The following is a 7,738-nucleotide window of genomic DNA, read 5'->3' as shown; positions in this document are numbered from 1 at the left end:
GTCGGTGGGGTGCTCCCAATTAAAATGCAGGTATTCTGCATGTAATATGCTGACTGTCACATCCTTTCTACCTCCCTAAATCTGTCTTTGAAATTTCTGAACAATATGCTTGTTCAGGTCTCCTGAGCAGGTCTTTCATGCTGGTCTGTCTCTTACCAGCCCCAGGGAGTCCTGACTCTTGAGTTCCTTAATTCTTGTCTGGAACAGAATGCAAAATTTTCCTGCAGGAATTTAATAAAATAGACATTTAACTATGGATTACAGAAAGATCTCAGAATAGCAAGTTTGGAACTGATGCATTTTGACAGTGAATGGAGGCAGTACAAAATTTTCTAAACTTTCTCTACAGGGATGCCTGGGACCTTGTTTAAGAGATCCTACCAAGTTCAGTCCTCTAGATAGATCAGCCACAGCCTATAAGGTTTCCATTTAGTGCTGAAGTTTGTTATCTGGAATTGTCAGGTCTGTGATCTCATTGCCTTTATTACTGCCCCAAATTTACAGAGTTGGTCCTGAATCATTCACGCTCCCATGTCATACCTCACAGAACAGCTCAGAAATGTTTTCCTTCAAATAGGTATTTACCTTACTCTTGTACAAGAAGGAAGTTTCTCTAAAGTTGGCCTTGTGTTGTGGCATGGAAGCTGAGCTTGTAAATATTTCAACAGATGCTTATCTCCTTTGATGCTGTGTTGGTGGATGTTGCAAGGTTGGCCCACAGTAGCTATTTGTGAAACTTGAAGCAGGAAATCTGGTTTCTCAGGAAGGGTGAGAATGAAATCAAGATTAGGTGTGATTCCAGCTGAGTTGGATAGCTTTTTGTAAGAATAACACAAGTATAAAATATTCATTTAGATTGAGAAAATACAGGCATGTAGGAAAAGGAGTGACATCATCAGAATTCCATATAAGTACATAATGAACTTAATTATGTACAAGATATTACCTTTAACAGTTGCTTGCTGGCTGTCTTGGGCACAATTTGTGGACACAATTATACACAATAATTGTGTATAATTATGCCAAAGAGCTAAATCCTGAAGTAGCAGAAAGGATAGTATAATTGTCATATCCATTTCTGATGTAATCACAATGGACGTGAAGTGGCTCAAGGCAACTTATGGTATCTGTCAGAGTGCAGAATATGTTTTGGCTATTTCTTTTCTTCCAAGGTTGTTCTTGAAGGTCTCAACAGTTGGTATTTTGGCAGTCCTATGTGTAAGCTAAAAGTCCAAAAGATAAATCTCCAGCTGGAGATGCTGCCTATTTCGAGTGGACTGAAATGCACTTCTCAGTTGTCAAAAGGTCTGGTTTGCAGAGCTAAGGATGCTCTCTGGTAAAGCCATGAAATGATCTTTTGAAAATACTGAGTTTTACTTTTATAGCCACTGTTATAAAATGGATGTTGATGGTCAGTGAAAGCTGCTTGGCTAAAATGCAGCAGATTATGGTCTGAACCTGGCATTTAATTTTCTTGTTAACGCTTGCTATTTTGATCTTCCACTCGTACTCTGTGCGACTGATTCTTAGGATACTTCAGAACACAAGAACCAGTGATCCACCTTGGAGTTTGGCCTAGAGCTTGGAAAGATCAGTGGGAGTTCTCCAATGTACCTAGCTGAAGGGGGAGGATGGAGTGAGATTCTTTCCAGGAGTGCACAGCAATAGCACAAGAGTCAATGGGCACAAACAAGAGGTTCTATCTGAACATCAGGAAATGTATCTTTATTGTGAGAATGACTAAGTACCAACAGGCTGCCTAGAGAAGATGTTGTGGAATCTTCCCACCTCAGAGGTACTCAAAAGCCACTTGGGCATAGTTCAGGGCAAGCAGGGACATACCATTACAAATTTCTGATTATTTCATGTTTTGGTATTTGTGTTTTGACTTTTTGGAAGAAATACATGGTGCTTTAAGAGTTCACTTGCTAAAATGAATTCATCAGTTTCTATCTAAAGATTAAATGAAAGCAAATGCCCATATTTGCCAAGAGCACAGGATAATTTGGTTAATGCCCAGAGGGTTTGACTAGTAACTGGGCTTGTGGTAAATACAAATAAACTATTGCAAGATGCCTTAAAGCTATGGAAGCTATTAAACCAAAATTCCTATTAGGTATTCCTGGTGGAACATCAAATCCCCCTGAACTGAAAACCCTCTCTCTTGAGGCTCTTGAGAATAAATGTGACTTGAGGTCTGTATTTACTCTATGGCTCTGATGCAATGTCTCAGGAAATGAAAAGTATTAGTATTGTATTCATTACTACAACAGGAAAACAGTGAAAATATTCAGACAAATCATCATTAAAAAAACAGACAAAAAAACCCCAACAAAACAACACGGGAGAAAACTCTCAGGCATGGGGTTTCAGGAGTTAGTCATGGCTGATAATTAATTCTTTAGCATATCAAACTGAATACTCAGCAATTGTTGGTCTTGAGCAATGCTGAATTTTCTAATAGTGCTGGAGATACATCTGAGGCCAGTGTTTCCTTTGAAGAGTCTCAGCTTCCTATGAATGTTGGAAAAAAAACCCAAATAATTGGTTTCAGTAGCTTTAGTGTACTTTCTTCTGGGTTGGCCAAACAAAGTCCCAGGTCCCTGAGCTGTAATTTGCTGGCAGCAAAACCTTGATGTTTCTTCAGAAGAGGTAAGGAAGAATCTGCCTAAAACTCAGTTTTGTTCCTGGCAGACATCAATGCATGCCTCTAGTTTACTTTCTTAAAAAGAAAAAAAAAAAGGTACAGAATTGTCATCCCATTTGGAATAAATCAGGTTTATATGGCTTCATAAAAAGAGCTGCAGGTATTTATGGTTTTTTTGTGCAAAGCCATGCAAAATGTTCCATTTTACCTTTTTAGTAATGCCAGTTCCTTTTTTTTTTTTGTTCCTTTGTCACAATGTAGACCTGTATGTGCATCTGTCCCTTCCTGCACATTTGCTGCAATGTATTCTGCATGATTCATACCGTAAATGAGCACACCAACATCTAAGGCCTGAGAGACAGGAGTGTCATTAGATTACTGAATTCAAACTTACAGCCCAAAATGATGTAATGATTTCCAGAAAGCTGCTGGAAATCATATTGGAACTGAGTCCTCTGTAATTTATTTTTCTTTTCCGAGATATTGACCTTACTATTACAAAATGAATGTTCTTCTGAATAAGAATGTATTGTCAGTAATAGAGATAAATAAGCTATCTGATGGCAGAATGTGGGTTACTATTCTGTTGACTTTACCCATTCCAATGTCTTATTTACATTTGTTGGAACAACCTAGACCTAGAATACAGTATAATTTTCCTATGATTGCCTTGACATTATGAAACTTTGGAAGCTCTCTGTGTGATATATATATTTCCAGAGGCACAGAGCAGAAATTATATTTTTTATGTCAGCGTGCCTTTATTTTTAGGAGAACAGACAATAAAAGTAGCAGTAGAGTGTGGAAGAAGACCAGGTGAAAATAGTTAAATTAGGGTCATGACAGGGTGCACCAGTTCTCAATGGGAGCTAAATGTTACATTTGGGACTAAACTACTCACTTAAAACTCCAATAAGGAACAGTGAACCCAAGCTGGCTCTTAGGGAGTTGCACAAATCCCTTCAGGGGGAAGACAGTCCCCAGGCGCAGAGAGGGGAGATGTCTAAGCAGAAGAAAAGCTGTTGTGCTGCTGTGTGAACACTTCCAAAGGATGACTGTATTCATTTAAAAAAACAAAAACACCTACTTAGATTTCATAGACTGTAACCAGTTTTAGACTTTGCTTAACCTTTATTCTAGGAGGTAAAATTGTGATGGGTGTTGTCAATGACCTAAAAACAGTGGTGCTGGCATGATCTCTTCTTCATGATTTCTAACCAGTTAAAGTTCTGCTGTTGGCTCTGAGCATCCTCATCACTATGAAACACAATATGTTTGGCTGCAGTTTGAGGTTAGTGATAGAATGATTTTTTTTTTTTTTTTAACTATAGTTGTATTCTTCTGAACCTTTGCACTTGCATTCATTCTTATGTTGTTTGTGTGTAATTAAATCAGAACCATTCAAACTGAGATGGAAGAGCAAAGGTCAAGAAATGTCAGACACCCTTAACAACCTCTATTAAGCCTTGTTAAAATGAAAGTACTTTCACTTCTAGTCTAGAAACAGCACCATAGACTACAATAATTGATTTGGCCTCTGAATAGCTGCATTCTACCAAGAACTCCTCTGAGGAAAAGGAGAAGGAATAGAATAAATGAGCTTAACAGAAACTCTGCTTTTCCACCTTAGCCCCCCATTTAGAACTGGGAGAAGTTGTTACTTTATCACACTAAGGAGACTTGAATGGAAAGAGTGATAGAAATGAAACCCACTAAAATCACTGCATCTTCTAAAAGATTTATTTTTAAACTGGGTAGAATGAAAGAGAGAGAGAGAGAAAGAAAAGCACTGTACAATGCATCGGAAAAGGTCATCGTGTCAGCTGTATATGCTACCTTTCAAAGTCATACTTTGCATGGACACAGTTTGAGGGGGGATATTGTTTGAGGGGAACTGATCTGAATGGACTTGAAAAATGACTAATGGGATATACTGTGAAACTTCCTTTAATTTCAGTTGTCAAAAGCTGCTATATGTGTGTAAAGTACCAAGTTAGGCAAATTGAAGGCTCCAGTAAAGCTGTTCAGTATAGACATTTTTCTGACATCCAAGATTCAAGTTGATTTAGATAGACACTTGTAATGAGAGAAGGGAGCGTTGCATCTGGAAGCAATGCTTGTGCCTGTGGAATATGCAGGAGAATAATGGATAGAAGTTGTCTAAGGATGAGCTTCAGTTAAGAGTGAGGTAAAGAACCAGATTCTTTTCCCATCCTCTCATCTTCTCAGGCCTTAAGGTCAGTTGCAGTAAAGCAGTCTTTACCCTTACTACTTTGTGACAAGGAGCATTTCTAGCTTCCCAAGCCGAGCTCCTGGATGGCACAAGGAGCAGCAGAATTTGCAGCAGTGTCAAAATAGGTCTCCCAAAGTAACCAAGGTTGTTGCCACCTGAGAGTGAACAGCAGCTCCAAGAGTGTGCCAGTCAGAAGAGCTCTCAAGCTCTCACTTCATCCTTCCTTTGAGAGCACGATAACTTGTCCTGTTTCCAAAGCATAGCAATAACAAACCTATTTTTTCCTTTGCTTAAAGTGTTGATGAAAGTGATGAGAACATAGGAATGGCATGAGCAACACTGGGCTTGGCAGGCTTTATTCTAGTAAGTTAAGACACTGATGAAAGCAGTCTACAGAGCAAAGATGAAACAGGAGCTATGGATTGGTGCTGATAAGAGGTTTAGAAGTAGAGAAGCCTAGAACTTTTTTGATCCTGTTGGGGCACAAAAAGTACAATATACATACCTGTTTGCCATATGAAATCTCGTGTTTTCTGGATAAGTTTCATCCCTCCTCCAAAAAAATAATTAAAAAAAGATGTTGATGAATCTGGTCATAAGTAAATGTAAGCAGGATGATTTTGAAAAAGTCAGTAATTTAGCTAAGAAAAAAGCTTGCTTATCCCAAGTACAAATTACTGTTTTTGGTAAAAAATGAATGGAAAATGCCTTAGATTAAAAGATAATGCTAAACATTTTTGATTATTCAAATCGTTTTTGTTCTTTAAGATAGGCATCAATCAATATGAAGTACCTTGCTATACCAATTTTTAAACCTCCTACTAAATAAGACGTGGAATTAGAAATATGAAAACTAGGATGTGCTGTTTTATTTATTTATCTACTTATTTATTTACATTTGATTGCCATTTAATTTCCACTTTTATGCAGTTAGAATTCTATTCCAAGGACATTTAATAAAAGCCCTGGAATTAGATCACCCAAAAATACGACAATACAAATTTTCAAAACACAAAGTTACGTTTCAAATCTTTGAAGATGCAGCACAACACTAGGGTAACAATTTTTTTCCTGCAATTCTCAAGTCCAGCAGGAATGGCAAAAACATCGATACTGAATTAGAAAGAGAAATGATAAATTTTGAACATCTGTGATATTTACATTACCACCCTCCTTGTTGTTTCTACTAGATGGCAATGGTCTAGAAGAATCCCTTGGAATGTACTAAATTACCAAGATAGTGGAATCCTTTTCCACCTAAGGACAGTAGCTGGAGGAAAGATGGAGTTCGTTTTTAGCCCAAACAGCCAGTGAGATGTTAGAATGACTAGAGTAAAATAAAAATGTTTTCTGACAAGAAAAGAATGGATTGGTTATGTATAGAAGTAAGTCATCTGCACAGAAGTTGAGTATATGGTGGAAAGCAGCTATGTGGAAAGCAGCACTCCCTGAATGACCTTTAGATCTTCATACCTAAAGGTTCATCAGTTTAAAATGATTGTCTTGGATGAAAATGGCAAACCTAGTGTGCACTTCTGAAAATATAAGTATTTAAAGGTAGCATTCTGAGCATTTGGGTAGAAGGATGTTTGTAAAGAAGAGGAAACCAGCTTGATAAAATGAGAAATGAAGCTGCCTCATCCAAGCATGTATAATAGCTATTGCCATTCAATACGGCTGAAAGGTTTTTTCTGCAGCTAATGGAAAATGCAGCTTCTGAAGTGTCACTAATTTTGACAGAGACCTCAATGTCTTCAGTTAAGTCTCAAACTTAAATGGGATGTGCAAATATATTTTTTCATATTCTCTTTTGTTTTCTTGAGTGTTAAATCCAAAATTACTTGTCCTTGGTACTAAGAGCATATTACTGATAGTGGCAGGTGGTTCATCTAGTTACCTGGTTCCTTTCTTGACTTTAGACAAATCCCTTCATGTGATCTAATGTCTCTTCTCATATCCATATTCTTGAAAAAGTCATCTTCATTATGAGACTGCATTATTTGAAGTTTTAGGAAAATTCCAGCCAACAACTTCATTTTCAGTTCTTCTCCTACTGCACTACATGTAACATTTCCTTATTAAATTTGATCATAAATGGAATAGTATGTGGCATAGAGCACTCATTGTTCATACACAGCGATTTGTATCCTTCTGTCTAAGGGTCCACTGAATTCAATTAAGACGGCACTTCAATACTTAGGAGCTTCAAGACTTTTATTAATGTGTTCATGTAGTATGAAGGACAATAAATCAAACTATGTATGATACTTATATATGTAAATATAAGTTAATATATACTATGCATTATAAGGTGTCAAAATATGAATACTTGGACTCAGTATAAGTCCTTTGAAGCCATTGGCATTATGTTAGCTTTCACAGGGCATGTTTGGCCCAACATTTTTGCAAAGAGAAGGTCAAACACCTTTTAATCCTTCTATTCAAACTCCACACTCTGGAGACTTGTTTATTTTATTTCATTTTTTGACTCAATTATCTTTTGTTTGTACAGCTCAGACATACCATTACGAATACAGCATTAATATGAAACGCTTGTTACTTCATGCGTGCTAAGCACACAATGTTAAATTACTGCATGCATTGTGAAGTGACAAGTTTAGTATTATTGAGAGGCTCTGCTCCACTTGTTTTTAACTTTAATAAAAAAATAGAGCTATCTCAATCAAAACATGTTTCTTACATTTAAAAATGCAATGTGCAAGATTGGTCTACCTGTCTCTGAAGCCTGGGATGAGATTCTTGGAAATGTTAGACCAATTTTTTAAGTAATCTAAGAACAGGATGCTAGATGTTCTAAGCAGACTTTTTCAATGAGGCTTTATGCAGGGCCATAAAAA

Source organism: Meleagris gallopavo, chromosome 5 (assembly GCF_000146605.3).
Source record: "Meleagris gallopavo isolate NT-WF06-2002-E0010 breed Aviagen turkey brand Nicholas breeding stock chromosome 5, Turkey_5.1, whole genome shotgun sequence".
In the NCBI taxonomy this organism is placed as follows: domain Eukaryota; kingdom Metazoa; phylum Chordata; class Aves; order Galliformes; family Phasianidae; genus Meleagris; species Meleagris gallopavo.
Note: the sequence above shows the minus strand (reverse complement) of the source record.